The sequence below is a fragment of the Hemitrygon akajei genome, unplaced genomic scaffold (assembly GCF_048418815.1).
Source record: "Hemitrygon akajei unplaced genomic scaffold, sHemAka1.3 Scf000061, whole genome shotgun sequence".
Taxonomy (NCBI): Eukaryota; Metazoa; Chordata; class Chondrichthyes; order Myliobatiformes; family Dasyatidae; genus Hemitrygon; species Hemitrygon akajei.
Window position 1 is genome coordinate 1,915,954 of NW_027331947.1, and position 23,247 is coordinate 1,939,200.

Below are 23,247 nucleotides of genomic sequence, written 5' to 3' on the forward strand. Positions count from 1 at the left end.
ACTAGCAGATGGTCTCTCTGGGCCAAAACAACACTTCAAGTTCTGCCTCTCCAAATCACATACTTGAGCAACATCACCAAGTTGTGCATCCTAAGTTTCAAAACAAACACCTTGTTAACAAACCATTGTTTAATTTATGATCCCTTCCCTTTGCACAACAGTCCTGGAACCAAACCTGACTTTACATTTACTTTATTCAAAAGTCCAGTAACACTTTTTCCCTCAGTATCTAATAACATCCATCTCACCAGCTTTTATCTCAACACAAGTGACTGAGAATCCTCATTTTCCTCTGGTGCCAAGGTTAACCCTTTCTTCACTGAACCAAGTCCATCTGACCCAAAAGGATTGCATTCCTTTTTAACCAAATCAGACATATATGCTGCATATGCACGTTGAGCCTTCCCTTTAAGTACACTTTGTAACAACACCACCCACTTATCTCTAGGCCACTTTTTCAAAATGCAAGAAGTACCGATCAATGTCCGTCTCCTCGAATGGAGGTACTGACCTAATCTCCTGACTAACATTAAACTTTTCCCCACGGTCTGCCCCGCTATCCACGTGTTACCATTTCTCCCTCTCAAACTGTCGCTGTTTTACTGCCTCCTCCACCTCCAACTTAATTCTCTTCCAGACGTAACTGGACCTCCCCTTTCCCTACAGGAAAGTGTTCTAACAACTCCGCCTTGAATATCGTGACAATGTTCAGCTATCTTACCTTGTATCTCTGCCTTCGTCATCCCTTTCTTAACCTCCTTGAGTTCCAAGGACTCCACCATTTCCCACAACTCAGACTTTTTAGCCTTCTTTAAACCCACAGGGTTTAACAGAAACTCGTCAACATCCATTTCTGCTGCCTGTCTTTCTGGTTTCTCACACAACCAGATCAGATAAGGGAAATCTATCCCGATTCACCGGCCCCCCAATTTGGTAATCAAATCACTTTAGCTAAAGGTGTTTATTAGTAAAATAAGCAAAACAATATCAATAATGCAAATACACATATAAAACAGGTTAGCAATAATAAACATAGAAGTGTAGGAATAATAATCAATAATAAGAAACAAGCTCTATCAATGTCTAGGGGTAAGTGGAAATAGGTCCAGGACCAGCCTATTGGCTCAGGGTGTCTGACACTCCGAGGGAGAAGTTGTAAGGTTTGATGGACACAGGCAGGAATGACTTCCTATGACGCTCAGTGTTACATCTCGGTGGAATGAGTCTCTGGCTGAATGTACTCCTGTACCTAACCAGTACATTATGGAGTGGATGGGATTCATTGTCCAAGATGGCAGGCAACTTGGACAGCATCCTCTTTTCAGACACCACCGCCAGAGAGTACAGTTCCACCCCCACAACATCACTGGCCTTACGAATTAGTTTGTTGATTCTGTTGGTGTCTGCTACCCTCAGCCTGCTGCCCCAGCACACAACAGCAAACATGATAGCACTGGCCACCACATCCTCAGCATCGTCCGGCAGATATTAAAGGACCTCAGTCTCCTCAGGAAATAGAGACGGCACTGACTCTTCTTGTAGACAACCTCAGTGTCCTTTAATCTAACCTTATGTAACTCTTGCTTTGACTTTCAGCTTAATATAGGGGGTGATAGACCCGCAGCCCAGCCAAACTTAAGAAATCTTGTTTGGGTGGGTGCTGTGTGTTGTGTCCCCTGTAACAAATCAGTACCCTGAAATACAAAACGGTACACAATATGTGATTAAATGATTGAGCTTTATAATTCTTACTTTGACTATAGGGTTAGTAAAGAAAATGAAAAAAAGAAAAAGGGCCGCTCTCTCCATTCACGTCTTCTCATCTCCCCAGCAAAGGAGCACAAAATCTCTCTTACAAACTCACAAGAAAGAACATTTCTCTCATTGGATAGCCCCGCACTCCAAAACCCTGTTATCTCTAGTCGTAACCTAAACATTGTTACACTTGTGACACACTACCGGGTTCACACTGGGGAGAAAGTTTCAATAAGCTGCATGCTGGATATTTGTCCATCACCGTTGCTGAATGCAATTTCGAGAGTGACTGTCGGTGCTGAACTCTGCAATTATTGCTGCTGCTCACCACACCCAGGTCTGCACCCTGGTCACTGGGCATGGGAGGAGTTTCTTCTGCTGCATATTCACCTTTAATGGGACTGGTGTTTAATATTCTGGCTCTGAGACAAATAAATCAGTTCATTTTAAACTCTGTCTTGGTGAATTTACAACACACCTAGTGTACAGTAGAGAGTTAACTCAGGCCAGCTGGACCCAGTGATTCTGTTCCACAACAGTCCTTTTAAATCCTCCCGTTTTCCCCCTCTCACTCTCCCTGTGGTGATGGGTTCTAAACAGTCACCACTCTGTGGGTGAAGAGGTTTCCCTTTAATTTTCTACTGACTGAAGAAGTCGAGCTGACTGCAGTTCTGTCTGAGATGTTCTTCACCCCTCTAATCTCTGGATGCGGAAGAATGACATTGGGAGTTAAACTCCTTAATCACGACTCATTTCCACATTATGGGTCACTTTCCCTGCTTCTAAAGTGTTGTTAGAGAACACCACTGTTCTCTAAAGACTGAAAGCAGAATGGGAAACGATTAGTTGAATGTTCAATGAAGCAGGGTCAGAAACCAGAGGCAAGTCTGCACAGGGCAGAGATTGGGGCTCTGGATGATGGTTGGGTTAAGAACGTATGATGAGGAGAAGGGAATCAGCAGCAAGATGTGGCAACGAATGACAGAGTAGCAACATTTGGAAGCTGATTGACAGAGAAAATAATTTGGTTGTCTGACTGATGACACAAACAATACCTGTGGTGAGGTGCTCCACTGGTTGAAGAACACTTGTGTGTTGGGAATGGTTTTATCTGTTGGGGGAGTTGTTCCTGTTTGTTTATCCTGTAATATTATATCCGGATGGTTTTTATGGATTGTACTATCTGAAATAATTTATTGATTATCATCTAATTTGCAAGATTTTGACACTAAAACTGTATCGGGCTTGAATTTATGGTACCTTTATGAAGTGAATGAGGGCATTCATGAGTTTGTATTTTAAAGCAAGATTTTGGTGAATGATATTTGCCATTTGTTTGTACCTTTGTAAGTAATCAGATTGAGTTAATCTGCAGGATCCTGGAATGTGTTGGATTGTGTCTGATTTCTCTGGCATTTTCTGCACTAACTTCCTCGTTTGTTAATATTTCATGTACTTTTGATGTTTCCCCCCCCCCTTTTGTCAAACATCTTGTCCTGTATTTCTGCAAGAAACCCCTTTGTTTTTTGGGAAGAGGTCTCCAACTCTCAGTCAGGTGCTCAAGGCTTCCTTGTCACCATCTAGTCTACTCAGATTGTTGGGATGTCTCCCATGGAGGGTCATACTCATTCCACTGGTTAATGTTTTCTTCTGGAGTGATGATTTATTGTTCTGAGTTGGCCTCTCATTTAAGTTTTCTGGTCTGTATTTCTTATCACGATTGCAAATACACACATGGAGTGCAGAATTCTGTTCATTTTTGATGAAAATATATACTTAAAAGTTTTATCTGACTGTTTTTTCTTGTTTTTTTTTTATTGAAGTTCATCATCAAACATTTCCAGAAGATGTATTTCAGACATTGTAGATATATATCATATAATTATATGTGCCACAAATCTCCGCATAGAATTTATCTGAGGTATACACTTATAGAAAAGAGTAAAAGAAAAAACAAGCAAAAGGAAAAAATAACGTGTTTTTTTTTACAACAAATTCATTGATTTGTGAGAATAAAATCGGGCCTATGAGGCATTACGTAGTTAAACTATTTTTCCCAGTATGAATCAAATTGTTCCAGATTATGATTATCTTCTCCAATTTGTAAATGTTCATTGTAATTTCCATCCATGCATTTAAAGTTGGGTTCTTCTGTGATAACCATTTCCTAGTAACAGTCTTTATACCAGCCACCAACAATATATTCATTAAATATTTATCTTTTTTCATGAGGTATATTTATCTTGAGGTATATATCCAAAATATATGGTCTTACTCCTCAAGGGTATTTCACATTTAAAGATGCCATGTCGGGCATTGTGTATTCCCCTCCAATAGTCTTTGATACAGGGCAGTCACAAAAAATATAATAATGATTTGCATTTCGATTTCCACAGTTTCTCCAGCAAACAGGGAGGTTACTATCATAATGGAATTTCTGAGAGGTTGTAATAAAATATCTTATCAAGTTTTTCCATCCGAACTCCCTCCATTTCTGAGAACTGGTACACTTCCATTGATACCTCCATATTATTGTCCATTCTTCCTCAGATATAATTATCCCTCCTTGCTTCTCCCATTTTGTTTTAATGTATGAAGTCAAATGTATTTTAAGATTTGACAAACCCTTATACATGCTTGAAATAATTGTACTACCGTTATCTGAATTATATGCTTTACTAAATAGCTCTATCATGCATGTACTTGCCTTGGTTACAATTTTAAGCATCATATTAACATACTGTCGCATCTATAAATACTGATAAAAATCTTGTTTTTCTAAATGTTTCTCTTTCAGCATTTCAAAGCTGAACAGTGTTCCTTCTTTCATTATGTTGCAAAGAACTGTTATTCCTTTAGCTGTCCAGTCCTTAAATCTAGCATCCAATTTATTTCGTGTAAAATCCAAGTCATATGCACACCATTTAAGAATTGCAGTATCTCCCTCTAGATTATATTCTTTTATAGTAGTTTTCCATATTTTAAGAGTCAATTTCACCCATGGATTATCAATAGTATTTAGATAGATAGATAGATAGATACTTTATTCATCCCCATGGGGAAATTCAACATTTTTTTCCAATGTCCCATACACTTGTTGTAGCAAAACTAATTACATACAATACTTAACTCAGTAAAAAATATGATATGCATCTAAATCACTATCTCAAAAAGCATTAATAATAGCTTTTAAAAAATTTCTTAAGTCCTGGCAGTTGAATTGTAAAGCCTAATGGCATTGGGGAGTATTGACCTCTTCATCCTGTCTGAGGAGCATTGCATCGATAGTAACCTGTCGCTGAAACTGCTTCTCTGTCTCTGGATGGTGCTATGTAGAGGATGTTCAGAGTTTTTCATAATTGACCGTAGCCTACTCAGCGCCCTTCGCTCAGCTACCGATGTACCTTTGCAAGTTATTATCAGCCAAAATTGCTTGTATGGGGATGGGAAGTACTCGCTCCTCAATGTTTTTCCATTGAGCGTCATATGATGGGTTGCACTCAGCTGTGCTGCAAAATAATAACCTCGAAGAGAAGTTAGGCCGCAGCCACCCTTTTCCTTTGCTAATTGCAAAGTTTTGAGATGAATTCTAGGCCTTTTACCTCGCCAAATATACCTTGATAACATCTTGTTCCATTCATTGAATTGATTTTGATTAATCTCTATTGGTAGGGGCTGAAAGAGCTATAACAGTCTGGGCAGTATATTCATTATAATAGACTCAATCCTTGAACTGAAACTAAAAGAAAGGAATCAGGTTCCATCTTGCTATATATTCCTTAATTTTTTTTTATATAAAGGCTGATAATTACATTCTGATAATGTTACCTAATCTTTTGGCATAATGATGCCCAAATATTTGAAAGACTCAGTTTGCCATGACCAGGGATATCTACTTGGTGGGCTATAGTAATATGAAAGTAATTGGGTTTTATCTATGTTGATCTTGTATCCTGATAATTGACCATATTGTTCAAAGGATTGCATCAATCAGGTAAAAAGTATGTTGGTTGCCCTAGATAGATTAAAATGTCATCCGCGTAACGAGCCAATTTATGCTGTCCCTTTAATAGTAATTCCCCATTTTGTCTGATGTATTAAGCTAATGGTTCCAGATATAATGCGAAGAGTAGTGGTGACCATGCACAACCCTGTCTTGTGCCCCTTCCTAGGGTAAGACTGTTTGATAAATATCCATTGATTTTAATCCTAGCAGTAGGGTTGTCATATAGTGCCTGTATAGTTTTAATAATTGTTATGGAAACCAAATCTATGTAAAACTCTGTAAAGAAAATTCCAATTAACCGAATCAAATGCCTTTTCAGCATCCACGCTTATCACTATTGCTTTGATTTTATTTTTTTTGTATATATGATCCATAATGTGAAGTATCCTTCGTATATTGTGCAAACACGAGGAAATCTGCAGATGCTGGAAATTCAAACAACACACACACAATGCTGCTGGAACACAACAGGCCAGGCAGCATCTATAGGGAGAAGCACTGTCGACGTCTCAGGCCGAGACCCTTCGTCAGGACTAACAGAAAGGAAAGATACTAAGAGATTTGAAAGTAGGAGGGGGAGGGGGAAATGCAAAATAATAGGAGAGGACCGGAGGGGGTGGAGTGAAGCTGAAAGCTGGAAAGGTGATTGGCAAAAGTGATACAGAGCTGGAGAAGGGAAAGGATCATGGGACAGGAGGCCGAGGGAGGAAGAAAGGGGGAGGGGAGCACCAGAGGGAGATGAAGAACAGGCAGAGTGATGGGCAACTAAGTATGTCAGGGATGGGGTAAGAAGGGGAGGAGGAGCATTAACGGAAGTTAGAGAAGTCAATGTTCATGCCTTTCTTTCTCCCTTATCACTATTGCTTTGATTTTATATGAATTTGTATACGTTCCCTCTCTTCAGCAAGAGTCATTCCTTTGCCACCCGGCTGGCAGTTTCCGCAGCCGCAACCCCCGCATTTTGGCTCGCGTGCTGCGCCGATACTATCCCACTTCCGATTTCCACGCTCGATTTCCACAGCGGTTTTCTAGAACACGGAAGATGTCATCTGCAGTTTTATAAGTATTGAGGCAAAGGTCTCATCTGACTTTGTCGTCAAGACTGTCCAGCAGTTGAACCTTTTTCACCTCTCTTGAAGCGGTCGGCTCTCCCTGCCTCTGGAGTGCTTCCCAGTCCTTTCTCCACCTGTGAAAATCACGTCTGCTGCCAGGAAACTTGGGAAGGGCCGTCGGTTTCAGTCTGATGGCTGGCGTGGGAAAATTGGAGGAAAAGCCCAACACCGTCGGTGTTAGTCTTTCAGCATCCTCCTTTCTCCTTGCCTGTATGAAGTGGGCCTTCTTGGAAAACAGCTTAGGGATGTGGAGTTCGAGCCCCTTTAGGTGACTCTGAAGGTGCTTCTGATCCCCTGGCGGGATCCATCATTCCCACCTACCATGCACCTCCTTCGCTGTCTTTACCAGTCCTTGCAGGTGGTTAAGCATGAAGCCATACGCCTCCTGCTGGCCATCGGGTTGTACAGCAGCGACGTCGTCACATTCATCCTCTGCTGCTTGTAGTACTGTGAGCAACTCAACATTTCCAAAGTTATAGACAATAGGTGCAGAAGTAGACCATTTGGCCCTTCGAGCCTGCACCGCTATTTTGAGATCATGGCTGATCATCCACTATCAATACCCGGTTCCTGCCTTGTCCCCATATCCCTTGATTCCCCTATCCATAAGATACCTATCTAGCTCCTTCTTGAAAGCATCCAGAGAATTGGCCTCCACTGCCATCCGAGGCAGTGCATTCCAGACCCTCACAACTCTCTCGAGAAGTTTTTCCTTAACTCTGTCCTAAATGATCTACCCCTTATTCTCAAACCATGCCCTCTGGTACTGGACTCTCCCAGCATCTGGAACATATTTCCTGCCTCTATCTTGTCCAATCCCTTAATAATCTTCTATGTTGCAATGAGATCCCCTCTTAATGTCCTTAATTCCAACGTGGAATTCCAGTTGGTCCAAAGAGTCTCCTGGATTAGCCTTCTGATTTCCTTTAGTTTCAACTCACACTCATTTGCCGTCTTTGCCAGCTCGGCTTTTTGCTGTTCAGTTGACACAGCTACTTTCTCTGTGTTCAGCTCCGTCTCACGTTCTGCAGTGAGTCCGGCCTCCGCATCATCATTGGCTTCCATGACTCTCTCGGCTTCCATTTTGAGTTTATGGAAACTCACTCTGAGCTCCTCTTCAGACATGTCTTCATAGGTCCTGGTGATGCTGTTGGCCAGATGAGAAAACAATCTTTTTGCTGTCATTCTCTCCAGCTTGAGTTGCTCAACTGATTTCCCAATAGCTTGATCAGCCATGTTTGATTCCCTCTGCAGGCTGTTCACAGGTGAGAGTACAACTTTTTAGTGATGTTTTGATGTTGTTTTATCTGAACTTGATTTCCTTCCTTCTTCAGGACTCCAGGTTATTGCTCTTGCTGTTCCAGCTCAAAGCTCCCAGATTTCTGTTTCCTGGTCAAACAGTTTTGTCAAGCAGTATTTTCACTGTCAACCAGTTTTTCACTGTCAAGTCGGAGTTCTTGCTCCCATGTGCAGCTTCCCCACTTGAAAGGGACTGAATACGCCTACCCGAAGGTTTTAACCGGATTCCACTCAATGACCAAACAACTTTCCTTCTTTTTCCTTTTTTATTTTTATTTTCGCAAGTGTGGCAGTTGGTAATTATTAGTCTGTAGTCATAAATAATCAGCGGTAAGTCAGTCATTAGTCTAGTCAAGGATAGTCATAAGGCATTAGTCAGAAGGCAGTGGCAGTAGCATTAGCATTAGGATCAGGTGAAAAACTGGCTGCCTCTCGGACTTCGGAGACGATTTCAGACCTGCACTTCCGTTTCTCTACTGGACCGTTATGGTTCCAAACTGGGTGAACTCTCTCGAACGTTTGCGAGCTCTTCTTAAGCCTCGCGCCGTTTTCAAAAAGTGCCTGCATGCGATGATCCCGATGGCGGAGTTAACCCAAACACAGTGACAGCTGTGCTCCTTCCCCTGAAACAGTCTCAACAATTATTTAAAGTTCGGCATCTCACCGCGGGTTGTGACGCTGCTCCTGGCTGCCGATGTGACGCTGTGGGTTCTGCCCAAATGTTCTGGGCAGAAACCACCCGCAGGCAGCAGGTTCCGTCCTCTCTGCCAGTGAATTCTTGCTCTTTCTTAATACCTTCCTGAAACTCAAGTATGACTTGACAATCATGCACATTTGCTGGAGGTAGCCGAGAGAATATCTTCCCAAAGTCTGAGCAGGTGATCGGCCTCTACCCAGTGTGAACTCGCTGGTGTCTGCGTAGGGCGGATGAATCTCTGAATCCCTTCCTACATTCTGAGCAGGTGAATGGCTTCTCCCCAGTGTGAATTCGTTGGTGACTGTGTAGGCTGGATAACTGTGTGAATCCCTTTCCACAGACTGAGCAGATGAACGGCCTCTCCCCAGTGTGAACTCGTTGGTGACTGCGTAGGGTGGATGAATCACTGAATCCCTTCCCACAGTCTGAACAGATGAATGGCCTCTCCCCAGTGTGAACTCGTTGGTGACTGCGTAGGGCAGATGAATCACTGAATCCCTTCCCACAGTCTGAACAGATGAATGGCCTCTCCCCAGTGTGAACTCGTTGGTGACTGTGTAGGGTGGATAACTGAGTGAATCCCTTCCCACAGTTCGAGCAGGTGAACGGCCTCTCCCCAGTGTGAACTCGCTGGTGATTTTGTAGATCAAATAATTGAGTGAATCCCTTCCCACAGTTCGAGCAGGTGAATGGCTTCTCCCCAGTGTGAACTCGCAGATGTCTCTGTAGGGTGGATGAATGACTGAATCCCTTGCCACAGTCTGAGCAGGTGAATGGCCTCTCCCCAGTGTGAACGTGTTGGTGACTCTGTAGGTTGGATGACCGAGTGAATCCCTTCCCACATTCTGAGCAGGTGAACAGCCACACCCCAGTGTGAACACGTTGATGTACCTTCAGTGTGGATGACTGAGTGAATCCTTTCCCACATTCTGAGCAGGTGAACGGCCTCTCCCCAGTGTGAACTCGCTGATGTATCTTCAGTTGAGATGACGAAGTGAATCTTTTCCCACAGTCTGAGCAGGTGAATGGCCTCTTCCCAGTGTGAACTCGTTGATGTACCTTCAGTGTGGATGACTGAGTGAATCCTTTCCCACATTCTGAGCAGGTGAACGGCCTCTCCCCAGTGTGAACTCGCTGATGTATCTTCAGTTGAGATGACGAAGTGAATCTCTTCCCACAATCTGAGCAGGTGAACGGCCTCTTCTCAGTGTGAACTGACTGGTGTCTCAGTAGGTGAGATGACTGAGTAAATCCCATCCCACAGTCTGAGCAGGTGAACGGCCTCTCTCCAGTGTGAACTCGCTGATGTACCTTCAGTGCAGATAACTGATTGAATCCCTTCCCACAGTCTGAGCAGGTGAATGGCCTCTCTCCAGTGTGAACACGTTGGTGTGCCAGTAGGTCAGATGACCGAGTGAATCCCTTCTCACAGTCTGAGCATGTGAATGGCCTCTCTCCAGTGTGAATTCGCTGGTGTACCAGTAGGTAAGATGACTGAGTGAATCCCTTCCCACAGTCTGAGCAGGTGAATGGCCTCTCTCCAGTGTGAACACGTTGGTGTGCCAGTAGGTCAGATGACCGAGTAAATCCCTTCCCACAGTCTGAGCAGGTGAACGGCCTCTCCCCAGTGTGAACTCGTTGGTGAGCCATTAGGTCAGATGACCGAGTGAATCCTTCCCCACAAATTCAGCAGATGACCAGCCTCTGCCCAGTGTGAACTGACTGGTGTGTCCACAGGTGAGAAGACCGACTGAATCCCTTCTCACACACAGAACAGGTGAATGGCCTTGCCCAGTGTGAACTTGCTGATGTACCTTCAGTTGAGATTACCGACTGAATCCATTCCCACTGTCTGAGCAGGTGAACGGTCTCTCCCCTGTGCAAAATGATGGACGTGCCAGTTGGTCAGATGACCGAGTGAATCCCTCCCCACAGTCTGAGCAGGAAGGATGGTTGATTGAATCCCTTGCTCCTTAAATATCTAGTCAGAGACAGCACAACTGGTGTGTTGTGTTTGAATTCCCATAGACAAATTCCTTGTCGATTTTAACCTGTAAAAAGATTTAAAAATCAATCAGTGGGTGAAGGACAACATTTCAGATGAGATCACTTGAGTTGCCAAGGTGTGATCTGACATCACACTGTTACAGTGAAGTTCAACACATTGGAGAACGAAATCTCCTTCTAACTGGGCACAGTGCTGGTATCTGGAATGACCCCCAAACTCTCCAATGCTCTGTAAGAATGGGGCACTTATGCCATTTCCAGTCTGTGACTTGGCTCTGTTTGACTCTGTCCATTTGAATTATTCCCTCTTCCCACTGAGCTGAAAGGGTGTCTGGCCCCACAGTAACAGAAACCCTCTCACACAAATAGCCTTTGTTGACGTGCAGCTGGGGTTTTCCTTTATGTAATGTTCATTTAAAGTGCCACAGTTTCAATGCCATGTCAATATCTCCTGACCTGGCTGGTGGCATAGTGGCATCAGTGCCAGACTTCGGGACGAAAGGTCCTGAGTTCGAATCCAGCCGGCTCCCCAGCACGCTTTCCTTCCGTGCTGGGTTATGAGCTGGTGATCACTTTGGAAACTCACCCGGCAGATGTTTCCCCTCATGTTCCCCTGAATGTTTCACCTTTCACCCTTAACCCATGGCCTCTGGTTGTAGTCTCACCCCATCTCAGTGGTAAAAGCCAGCTTCCATTTACCCTATCTATAAACCTCATAATTGTAGTATACCTCCATCAAATCTCCCCTCAGTCTTCTACATTCCAAGGAATAAAGTCCGGACCTGTTCAATCTCTCCTTATAACCCAAGTCCTCCAGACCTGGCAACATCCTTGTGAATTTTCTCTGAATTCTTTCAAAATCTTTACATCTTTCCTGTAGGTTGGTGGCCAAAACTGCAAATACTCCAAATTATGCCTCACCAATGTCTTGTGCAAAGTCAACATAACATACCATTCAGTGCTTTGGTTTATGAAGGACTATATGCCAAAACCTTTCTTTCTGTCCCTATCAAACTGTGACACCACTTTCAGTGAAATATAAACCTGTATTCCCAGATCCCATTCTTCAACAACACTCCTCCATGTCCGACCAGTCACTGTGTAAGACCCACCCTGGTAGGTCCCACCAACATGCAACACCTTGCACTTGTCTGCATTGAATTCCATTTTCCATTTCTCAAGCCATATTTCCACCTGATCCCGTTCGCACTGCAAGCCATGATAGTCTTCTCGCAGTCTGCTGAATCCCCAGTCTCGGTTTCATCCACAAATTTGCTGATCATTAACCATCTTATCATCCAGATTACTGATATAGATGACAAATAACAACAGATCCAGCACTGATCCCTGTGGCAACCACTAGTTACAGGCCTCCAGTCAGAGAGGCAACCATCTGCTACCACACTCTGGCTTCTCCCAAAGACAGTGTCTCATCCAATTTACTATCTCATCTTGAATGCTGAATGACTGAGCCTTCTTGACATCAGCTGCCTTGCCTTCATCCACTTTCCTGATACCTTCCTCGAGAGACTATAAGACTGGTTAGACATGACCTACCATGCACAAAGCCATGCTCTCTATCCTTAATCAGTCCACATCGATCCAAATACTTATATATCCGGTTGCTGCACATATGTTCTAATAACTTTCCCACTACTGATGTCAAGCTCACTAACGTAACATTTTCTCGTTTCTCCTTAGAGCCCCTCTCGAACAGTGGAACAACATGGTCTGTCCTCCAATCCTCCAGTACCTCACCTGTCACTAAGGATTATTTCAATATCTCTGCTTGGACCCCGACAATTTTTGCACTTGTCTTCCGCAGGGTCCTAGGGAACAACTTGTCAGGCCCTGGGGATTAATCCACGCTAATTTGCCTTAAGACAGTAAACACCTCCACCTCTGTAATTTGTCCAGGGTCCCTGAAGTTGATGCTGCCTTGCCTCAACTGTATCGACTCTGTGTCCATCTCCTGAGAAAATACAGATGCAAAACTACTATTTAAAACCTCCCCCATCTATTTTGTCTCCCGTATAGATTACTATTCTGATCGTCCAGAGTGGGCATGTTTCAGTTCTGATCTTCTCCATGTTTCTGTGACAGAGAAGCTGGCCAAACCTGACTGGAAGGGGAATCTGGTAGGAGTGACGACAGAGCAGCAATGGCTGGAGTTTCTGGGAGCAACTCGGGAGCTGAGTGATAGACACATCCCAAAGAAGTGGAAGAAATGGAAAGGTAGGAGGACACAACCATGGCTGAAATGAGAAGCCAAAGTCAACATAAAAGCCAAAGAGAGGACAAATAATAGAGCAAAAACTATTGGGAAGCTTTTAGAAACCAACAGAAGACAACTGAAGAAAGTCAGATGAGCTCAGGGTGTGGAAATATGATATTGTAGTCATTAATGTGTCTTGGTAGCACCCAACAGCCTGAGGAATTTAGAGGAACAAAATATCCAGGGCCTCGATATCTCTTGAAAACAAAGGTTCCCTGCACCAGTTACCTTTCAACTTTTATCTTGGTAAACACATACAAACACTACACCCTCAAAATTTCACTTCTGAAGAACCCCCACTTACCAAGTACTCCTTTGCCAGAAAACAGCCTGTCCCAATCCACCCTTGTCAAATCCTTACAAATACCATAAAAATTGATCTTTCTCCAATTTAGAATCTCAAGAGAGGTCCAGGCCTCTGTTTTTCTGTACTTACTTGGAATCTCATGGCATTATGATCACTATACACAAAGTGTTCCCATTCACTAATTTCTGTCACCAGCCCTGGATCGTTTCCCAACAGCTTATTGCACACTTCTACGCCGGATGTTTTACGTACTGATTAAGGCTCATTTGACAAACTCGACCCCATCTAGTCCTTTTACAGTATGAGAGTCCCAGTCAATATATGGAAAGTTAAAATCATTTACTCAACTATTGTTTCTTGGTATAGTCTGTGAACTCTCTACAAATTTGTTCCTCTAAACCCCTCAGACTGTTGGGTGCAACCAATTCCCAGTAATGCCTACGATATCATAATTCCATGCCCTGGGCTCATCTGGCTTTCCTACGATGCTTCTTGCATCGTGATTTTCACAGCTCAACACATTCATCGCACCATGCTCAAGCATTTGGTTGCTGACTCTATCTGAGCTCTGAACAACATCTGTCTGGTGTCAAGAAAACAACCTCTCCCTCAATGTCAGAAAAAGCTCTAATGCTGAATTTTGTGGTGAGGACGCAGGAAAGGTTTTCTTCTGATGACTCTTACATGAAGGTCATATTTGTGCAGGTGTCGCTGCACAGTAGAACAGTGCACCACCACTCCAGAGGCTGCTAAATCTTCCTGAAGGTATTTTTACAGTCAAATGGGGGTTTTGATTTGCCTTTCTAGTAAACTTTCTTGGAAAGTTTTCTTGGCCTTCCAGACATCAACTTGACCTCCACCGTTCCTGTTAACTGCCATTTCTTAAATACATTACGAACTGAGGAAACGGCTACCTGAAAACGCTTTGCTATATTCTTATAGCCTTCTCCTGCTATGTGGGCATCCATTATTTTAACTTGCAGAGTACTCGGCAGCTGCTTAGAGGAGCCCATGGCTGCTTATTGTTGGGACAAGGTTTGAGGAGTCAGGGTATTTATAAAGCTTTGCAATTTGCAATTTGCCTGTCCTAACGATGACTGTGAACAAGCCATTGTCCTAACAAGCTAATTCAGGCCCGAAATGTTGTCACTACCTCCTCCCATAGATGCTGTGTGGCCTGCTGAGTTCTGCCAGCATTTTGTGTTTTTAATAATGCACTACTCTTGCTTAAAATGTAAAAAGCATGTTTTGTCTTTAATTTTAAGACTTTTGGAGACCTGTTCACCCTCTACTCACTTAACTATTCACAGTAACAGAAAGTTTGACCAGTGGTGCCTAACCATTTGCATACCACTGTATGGGATGGGGTGGAGAGTGCGGGGTGTGACGGGAGAGAGGGTGAGGAGGAGGAGGAGGAGTGGGACTGACAGGGAGCGAAGTGGGAGAACGTGTGGGGTGAGTGGTAGATTTAGAGGGTGAGAAAGAGGGGAAGACAATGTAGGATACGGGAGCCAGCAGGGAGAGTGTTTGAGAGAGGGGGGAGGGTGGGATGTAGGGAGAGAGATAGAGAGCTTGAGAGCTGGAAATGGAGGCGGTTACAGAGTGGCGGAGGTGAGTGAGAGAGACAAGTTTGTGAGAGAGGAGGAGATGGAGAGGGGAAGACAGAGGGTGAAAGAGATTGAGAGTGAGGTGGCGGGTGACGGGGTAGGGATAGGGATTGTGGGATGGGAGAGAGAATGGAAGAGTAAGAGAAACAGATGGATAGAGGGGAGAGAGTGTGAGAGAAATGAAGAGAGGTATGAGAGAGTGAGGAGATGAAGAGAGACGAGAGAGGCGGTGGGGAAGCAAGAAAGGCAAGGAGATGGTATGTATGATTAGAATTGTTAGACTAACTATTTATTCAGTCCCCAGTTGCACGGTCATTAATCATGTACGTTCACCAGTCACCGAACAAATCCACCGTGGGATTATGGTTCCATGCTGGGAATTATGAGTGTGAGGGCAGCCTGCTGTTCTCGGTGTCGGATGTGGGAGGTCCCGGAGTCTCCCAGCCTCCCGGACGTTCACATCTGCGCCAGGTGCGCCGAGCTGCAGCTCCTAAGGGACTGTGCCAGGGAACTGGAGCTGCAGCTCGATGACCTTCATCTGGTCAGGGAGAGTGAGGAGTTGATAGAGAGGAGTTACAGACAGGTGGACACACCGGGGCCATGGGAGGCTGACAGGTGGGTCATGATTAGGAGGGAGAAGGGGAAGAGTAAGGTACTACAGAGTACCCCTGTGGCTGTACCCTTTGACAATAAGTACTCCTGTTTGAGTACTGTTGGGGGGGGGGGGAACAGCCTACCTGGGGGAAACAACAGTGGCCGTGCCTCCGGCACAGAGTCTGGCCCTGAAGCTCAGAAGGGTAGGGAAAGGAAGAGGAAGGCAGTAGCAATAGGGGACTCGATAGTTAGGGAGTCAGATAGGCGATTCTGTGTACACAGTCAGGAGACCCGGATGGTAGTTTGCCTCCCTAGTGCCAGGGTCCGGGATGTTTCTGATCATGTCCATGATATCCTGAAGTGGGAGGGTGAGGAGCCAGAGGTCGTGGTACATATAGGTACCAATGACATAGTAGGAAAAGGGAAGAGGTCCTGAAAGGAGAATATAGGGAGTTAGGAAGGGAGTTGAGAAGAAGGTCCGCAAAGGTAGGAATCTCGGGATTACTGCCTGTGCCACGTGACAGTGACAGTAGTAATGGAATGAAGTGGAGGATAAATGCGTGGCTGAGGGATTGGAGCAGGGGGCAGGGATTCAAGTTTCTGGATCATTGGGACCTCTTTTGGGGCAGGTGTAATCTGTACAAAAAGGACGGGTTGCTCCTGAAACCGAGGTGGACCAATATCCTGGCGGGGAGATCTGTGAAGGCTACTGGGGAGACTTTAAACTAGAATGGTTGGGGGGGGGTGGGAATCAATTTGAAGAGACTAGGAGAGAGGAGGTTAGTTCAGAAATAGAGAAAGCTTGTAGACAGTGTGAGGAAATCTAGGAATAATGGTACATATTTCCCTGAAGGTGGAATCTCCTGTGGTGGTGAAGAAAGCTTTTGGTATGCTGACCTTTATAAATCAGAGCATTGAGGATAGGAGTTGGGATGTAACGTTAAAATTGTACAAGGCATCGGTGAGGTCAGATTTGGAGTATTGTGTACAGTTCTGGTCACCAAATTTTAGGAAAGATGTCAACAGAGTACAGAGAAGATTTACTAGAATGTTACCTGGGTTTCAACACCTAAGTTACAGGGAAAGGTTGAACAAGTTAGGTCTTTATTCTTTAGAGCATAGAAGGTTGAGTGGGGGCTTGATAGAGGTATTTAAAATTATGTGGGGATTGATAAAGTTGATGTGGATAGGCTTTTTCCTCTGAGTGTAGGGGAGATTCAAACAAGAGGACAGGAGTTGAGAGTTAAGGGGCAAAAGTTTAGGGGTAACACGAGGGGTAACTTCTTTACTCAGTGAGTGGTAACTGTGTGGAACGAGCTTCCAGTGGAAGTGGTAGAGGCAGGTTCGATTTTGTCATTTTTAAAGAATTGGATAGGTATATGTACAGGAAAGGAATGGAGGGTTATGGGCTGAGTGCAGGTAAGTGGGACTCGGTGAGAGTAAGCGTTCGGCGCAGACTAGAAGGGCTGAGATGGCCTGTTTCCATGCTGTAATTGTTATGTGGTTTTACCGCGTACGATTCTGGTCTCCATATCCGACAGCGGGGAGTTTTAACACATATGGGGACCAACTGCAACTTGCCGTACAATATCAACCCCAGCTGATGTGGGTGTTTCTCCTGTTCAGTTGGCAGTGAGAAAGGGGTTAATCTCGGGTTTGTGTAAATCAAGGGCGGGTTGCAGTGGGAAAGGGCCGGGACCGAGCCAGACAGCTGGAGGCTCCGGGCTCTCCAGTCTTGCATCCCTGGTTTTAGTTTTGCACTGAGTCGAGATTGCGGGATCAGTTTGCTCTGGTTCCCCAAGCTGGGAGGGTGGACGTGGGTGAAGGGGGCCTGTCTATGTGTCGGTGTGGGGTGAATGGTCAGAAGGGTGTGGGGCCACTGGGGGGACGGAGGGTGTTGGGGTACTGTGGGTTATCGGAAGTAACATGACCTGGGTGGATAGGCAAGGGGTAAATTACGTTGTCAACGAGGGTGGATCTGGTCCAATGAATCAGACAGCTCAGCTCACGTGTCCTTTCAGGAGACCACAATTCTCTCTTCATCTTAATCACTGACTAATCTTCCTGTTAACATTGAGTTTGTTACAGAGCCCCAGGGTCTGTGAATGGCTGAGTGGTAGGAGGCAGAGGGTGATGGTGAGAGGCTGTTTCTTGGACTCGAGTCCCGTGCTTAGTGACGTTCCCTGAGGTTACGCCCATTGCTACTTGTCATCTATGTCAATAATTTGGTTGAGAAAGTACAGGGTATGGGTAGAGAGTTTGCAGCAAGTACAAACAAATACTGTTTTTGAAAGATAGTCAGCATAAATACTCGCGTCTCTTTCCCACTCCCCACTCAGAACTGACCAACAGCTACATCAGAGGATGCAAGATCTTGAACTGAGTAACCACTGTGAGGGAATGGGAGTGGTTTCAAAGGGCTGGGCTGCTGGAAGCACATTAACAGACCTGGAGTGATTGCCACTGGGTCTGACAGAGCATAACTGATACTTCTGGGCACATTCAGTCTCACTCCAACTATTTCCTACCTTCCTTTGTACAGGTATGTAATGTCTAAAGGACCAGTGTTTGAGTAAATGAGACTCACCAAACTTTCTCCTGACTGAATCACTGGAATCTTCCGAGTCAGATGGGTTCTCTCCAGTTGGTGCTCTCAATCCTCGGGCTGGTTCACTTGTTGCTGTTCCCTCGTCTTCAGTCATGGTTTGCTTCCATTTGGGGTTTTTCTTCCAATAAATCTCTCACCACATGTCTAACTTTAACATGAAAGACAATGAAGCCGATTAGCAATAAAAAGGAGAACCAAACATTTCTATTAAATGTTACTATGAACAAAACTCACTGAACATTAAACATTGCAGACTGAGCAGAAAGGAAAACACCACCCACCCGGACAGTGAGCATGTGTGAAGAGATTGTTACATCTGTGGATAAATGGGAGGGGCAAACAGGATCACGTGACTGGTGGGGGTCTCCCACCCCAGGCAGAGGGTCCAGCTACCCATCACTCTATGGAAAGAGACAAATTTGTTGCTTACATCTGGTCTCACCTTAAGTGTATTAGACATTTCAATCCCCAGGAAAAATGTATCTTCTATCCACTCAGGTTCATAATCAGGTTTATTATCACCAGCATGTGGTGTACAATTTGTTAACTTTGCAGCAGCATTTCAATGTAATACATGATATAGAAGAAAAAAAAACAAAATAATAAAAAATTACAGTATACGTATATCTGGGTCCATTGATCGTCGTGATTTTTATAAATGACCTTGATGAGGAAGTGAAGGGATGTGTTAGTAAATTTGCTGATGACACAAATGTTGGGAGTGTTGTGGATAGTGTGGAGGGCTGTCAGAGGTCACAGTGGGACACTGAAAGGATGCAAAACTGGGCTGAGAAGTCCCAAATGGAGTTCAACCCGGATAAGTTTGAAGTTGTTCAATTTGTTAGCTCAAACATGATGGCAGAATATAGCATTAATGGGAAGACTCTTCACAGTGCGGAGGATCAGAGGGATCTTGGGATCCGAGTCCATAGGACACTCAATTCTGATATGCAGGTTGACTCTATGGTCTACGGTGCATTGACCTTTATTAATTGTGTGATTGAGTTTAGGAGCCGAGAGTTTTTGTTGCAGCTATATAGGACACTGGTCACACTCCACTGTGCTCAATTCTGGTCACCTCACTACAGGAAGAATGTGGAAATCTTAGAAAGGGTGCAGAGGAGAGTTAAAAGTATGTTGCCTGGATTGGGGAGCATGCCTTATGAAAATAGGTTGAGTGAACTCGGCTATTTCTCCTCAGAGCGACAGAGGATGAGACATGACCTGATAGAGGTATATAAGATTATGAGAGGCATTGATCATGTGGGTAGTCAGAGGCTTTTTCCCAGGGCTGAATTGGAAACTACAAGAGGACACAGGTTTAAGGTGCTGGGGAGTAGGTACAGAGGAGATATCAGGGGTGAGTTTTTTAGTCAGAGAGAGGTGGAGAGTGGTGTAATGGGCTGCCGGCAATGGTTATGGAGGTGGGCATGATAGGCTCTTTTCAGAGATTTTTGGATAGGTACCTGGCGGCACCGGAGGAAAATAGAGAAAAACTAGCTTAGAAAAACAGAGGGCAATGGGTAACCATAGTAATTTCTAAGGCAGGAACATGTCAGCACAACTTTGTGGGCTGAAGGGACTATACTGGGCTGTAGGTTTTCTATTATTCTATGAATAACTTAAAAATCATGCAAAAAGCAGAAATACTATATATTTAAAAAGTGAGGTCGTGTTCAAGGTTTCAATGTCTATTCGGCAATCAGAAGGCAGAGGGAAAGAAACTGTTTCTGTGTCACTAAGTGTGTGCCTTCAGGCTTCTATATCTCCCTCTCTGATGGTAACATTGAGAAAAGGGCATGCCCTGGGTGCTGGAGTTACTTAATAATGGATGCTGCCTTTCTGAGACACTGCTTCTAATCCTTTGGTAATCTTATAAACGTCTATTCAGTCTCACCCCAGCCGGCACGGCTCCAGAGAAAACAACATAAGATTGACCAACCTCCCGTTATAGCTCAGGCCCTCTATTCCAAGCAATATCCTGGTAAACCTCTTCTGCGCCCTCTCCAAAGCCCCGATATCCTTCAGAGAATGAGAGCGACCACAACTGTATAAAACACTCCAGATGTGGCCTAATTAATCTCATAAAGCTGCAACATAACTTCCCGACTTTTGAACTCAATGATAAAGACAACCACGCCATTTGCCTTCTTAACCACCTGATCAATCTGTGCGGACTCTTTCAGGGAGCGATGAACTTGGAATCTAAGATCCCTCTGATCATCAACACTGTTCAGGGTTTTGCATTTAACAGTGTACTGTCTCATACATTCGACCCACCGAGCTGCCAAGGTGATCATCACTAATCAAATCTCACTGACTTTTCGCAGGACCTGTTGAATTTATTGCCAAGTGCACAAGTACGGGAAGGTACAGGTACAGAGAAACACTGACTTGTGGCAGCATCACAGGCAAGTATATTCAGATAACACACGGAACACAAATTATACAATTCTCTGTCAGTAACAATATGGAAACATGTTTTACTTCATCCTGCTAATAGGACCAGAACAACAGGGGCTGAGCGGCGGCTCATCTCAGACGGTTCGGTGTGAAGGTCTCACAACCCGGACCGACCCCGGCAGATTCTGTGAAGGAAGCGAGGCGAGGCCGCCAGTTCAGGAAAGTTCATCCCCTCCCCCTTCAGGTTTCACCGATCACCTTCTGTTTCTCTCTCCCTCCCCACCCCCATCTTTTATTCTTCAGTCCTGCCGAAGGGTTTCGGCCGGTAATGTCGACTGTATTCTTCCCCTAGATTCTGCCCGGCCTGCTGAGTTCCTCCAGCATTTTGTGCGCGTTGCTCGCATTTCCAACATCTGCAGGCTTGATCTTGTTTGAATTCGGGAAAGTTAACTCACCACCCAACGTCAGAACTCCCCGCTCGGGACCGGCTTCAATACTCACCGAAGGGAAATTGTTGCTGCTGCCCCGCAGAGAATAATCCGTCTCCGGCTCCCCATCCAAGGGGGCGAGAACCCCCTCCCGATCCCGATCTCACCGCCGTCCCGCTTTCACAAAGAACGAAAAAACAACACTGCCTTTCCCGGGAATGTGAGCATGCGCAATGTGCTTATTGCGTCACGGGCGTTGGGCGGAGCCTCGGAAAATGCTGACGATCCGCGGTAAAACAGGATCACGTGACTCGGTGACTGTTCCTCCCCCTTCACATATTGCCCGACCCACCGCCGCATTTCCCAAATTATTTCATTATTTCCCTATATTATTTCCAGATTTACACCAGACACGTATTTAGTTTTCCCCTCCATATTTTCCCCGATCCCTTTCCCTCCAGCCCCAGGTCACAGAGTTCTCAGAGTTATAATTTCGATTCCCATCCCATCCCGACACACAATTCAGACCCACACAGGAAATGTGCGGGTTTCAGTTAAATCAGTCTATGTTTATAAACACTTAATTATTAGCCCAGCCGTTAAACCGATAAAGCTCGAGCACAGCAGCACGTGGGTGACGTAACACACCGCGCCCGTCAGGGCAGATCCCGGTGTGAGGAGCCCATGTGTGACGTCAGGCGAGTGGGGGGAGCTGTGTGACGTCACCTGTGGGGGAGCGCTCGTATTTAAAAGCACCTTAATGGATTTTTCGGTGGGACAACAACATTAATCACGGGTTTCATCACTGAATCCAGTGTTGTGGGATGTAAAGTCCCCTGTTATGTGTCCGGCTGTGCCGTGTTGTTGGTGGAGTGGGCAGCGTGGTGTTTGTCTCGATTCGGGTCACAACACCAGAATTGCCAGCGGGGTCCACACACAGTGTATTAGTCAACAGAAAACCTCTCGTCCCTGCAGTCTTTGTCTCCTGGTAAACTCAACACCCTGACAGTGCGGACCATAGACACCCCTTCCTCTCAGAGTCAGGGAATCACTCAGACAGCTGATCGCTGACAGGAATTATATTTATTGGTCATTAAAGTTCACCCAGATTCGTTTGGACGGATTTGATGTGGAGTTCGGGGTGTCACAGTGAAAGGGCCGGACGGCTGAACTCTCTCCGTTATCCAAACATCCTTCCAGGTGAGGCGACACTTCACCTGTGAATCTTCCGGGGTCGCCCGTTGTGTCCGCTGCTCCCGATGCGGCCGCCTCTACACTGGTGACACCGGCTCTTCCGCAGTTGTGAGGGGTAGGAGTGCTTTTTTCTGGGGGGGGGGCGGTCGATGATTTTATTCCCTTTTGTGCGTGAGGGGTGGGTTTTGGGGGTTTGATGATCGGGATGCTATCTTTTTGATGCGGGGGTTGACATGGGAGTTTGAATTTTCTCTCTGAACAACTTTCATGCTCTTTCTTTGTTTCGTGGTTTTCTGGAGAAGAAAAAAGCTTAAGAATTGTTTACGGATACCTGCTTTGATAATAAATTAACCTTTGAACTATCCGCTCCGAGCGGGACTTCCTGGTGTCCAAACATTTTCATTCCGATTCCCTCTGGGGAATCTATTGATGTTGAAAATGATCATAACTTGATAAGGAATGGCTACAAGTGGCACATGCAAACTCGTTCATTATCTGATCCAGAAACACGTTATGCCCAGATTGAAAAAGAATTGCTCAGCATTATGTTTCCTGGTGAGGCATTTCATCAGTTTGTGTCAGGGCAATCTTTTCATGTTGAAAATGATCATAAACCTCTGATTGCATTGTTTTATGCGGGGGGTGGGGTGGGCGTGTGATTTTTCTCTCTGATAGATGCTGCCCGGCCGGCTGAGTTCCGCCAGCATTTTGTTTGTGTTGCTTTGGATTTCGAGCATCTGCAGACTTTGTCGTGTTTGTGATTTACCTCTCCGTTGTCCCTCCGGCCTCCGGTCACTGGTCCCTCTGTAGGGACCTCCGGCCACGGCTGGTGCAGCCCAGAACCTGCTAAACGCAGGCGCAGTGCCGACCGTAGCTATTATTCTGTTCAGGCGTCTGTTTAGGGGTCTGATCTCGGGTTTGTGGAAACCAGGGGCCGGTTGGCGTGGAAACACAA

At 45.1% G+C, this 23,247-nt stretch overlaps 1 protein-coding gene and 1 long non-coding RNA gene across 6 annotated transcripts in view; one reads left to right on the top strand and one right to left on the bottom strand.

Moving 5' to 3' along the window:
• LOC140721795 (uncharacterized) overlaps positions 1 to 23,247 on the top strand; it is a 287,528-nt gene that overhangs the window by 11,974 nt on the left and 252,307 nt on the right. The window lies entirely within an intron of this gene.
• On the bottom strand, positions 10,464 to 21,345 carry LOC140721801 (uncharacterized). The gene is made up of 3 exons (XR_012097471.1): positions 21,172 to 21,345; positions 18,247 to 18,415; positions 10,464 to 10,920 (listed from the first exon to the last, which is right to left on the bottom strand). It is a non-coding gene; the product is annotated as an uncharacterized lncRNA (long non-coding RNA).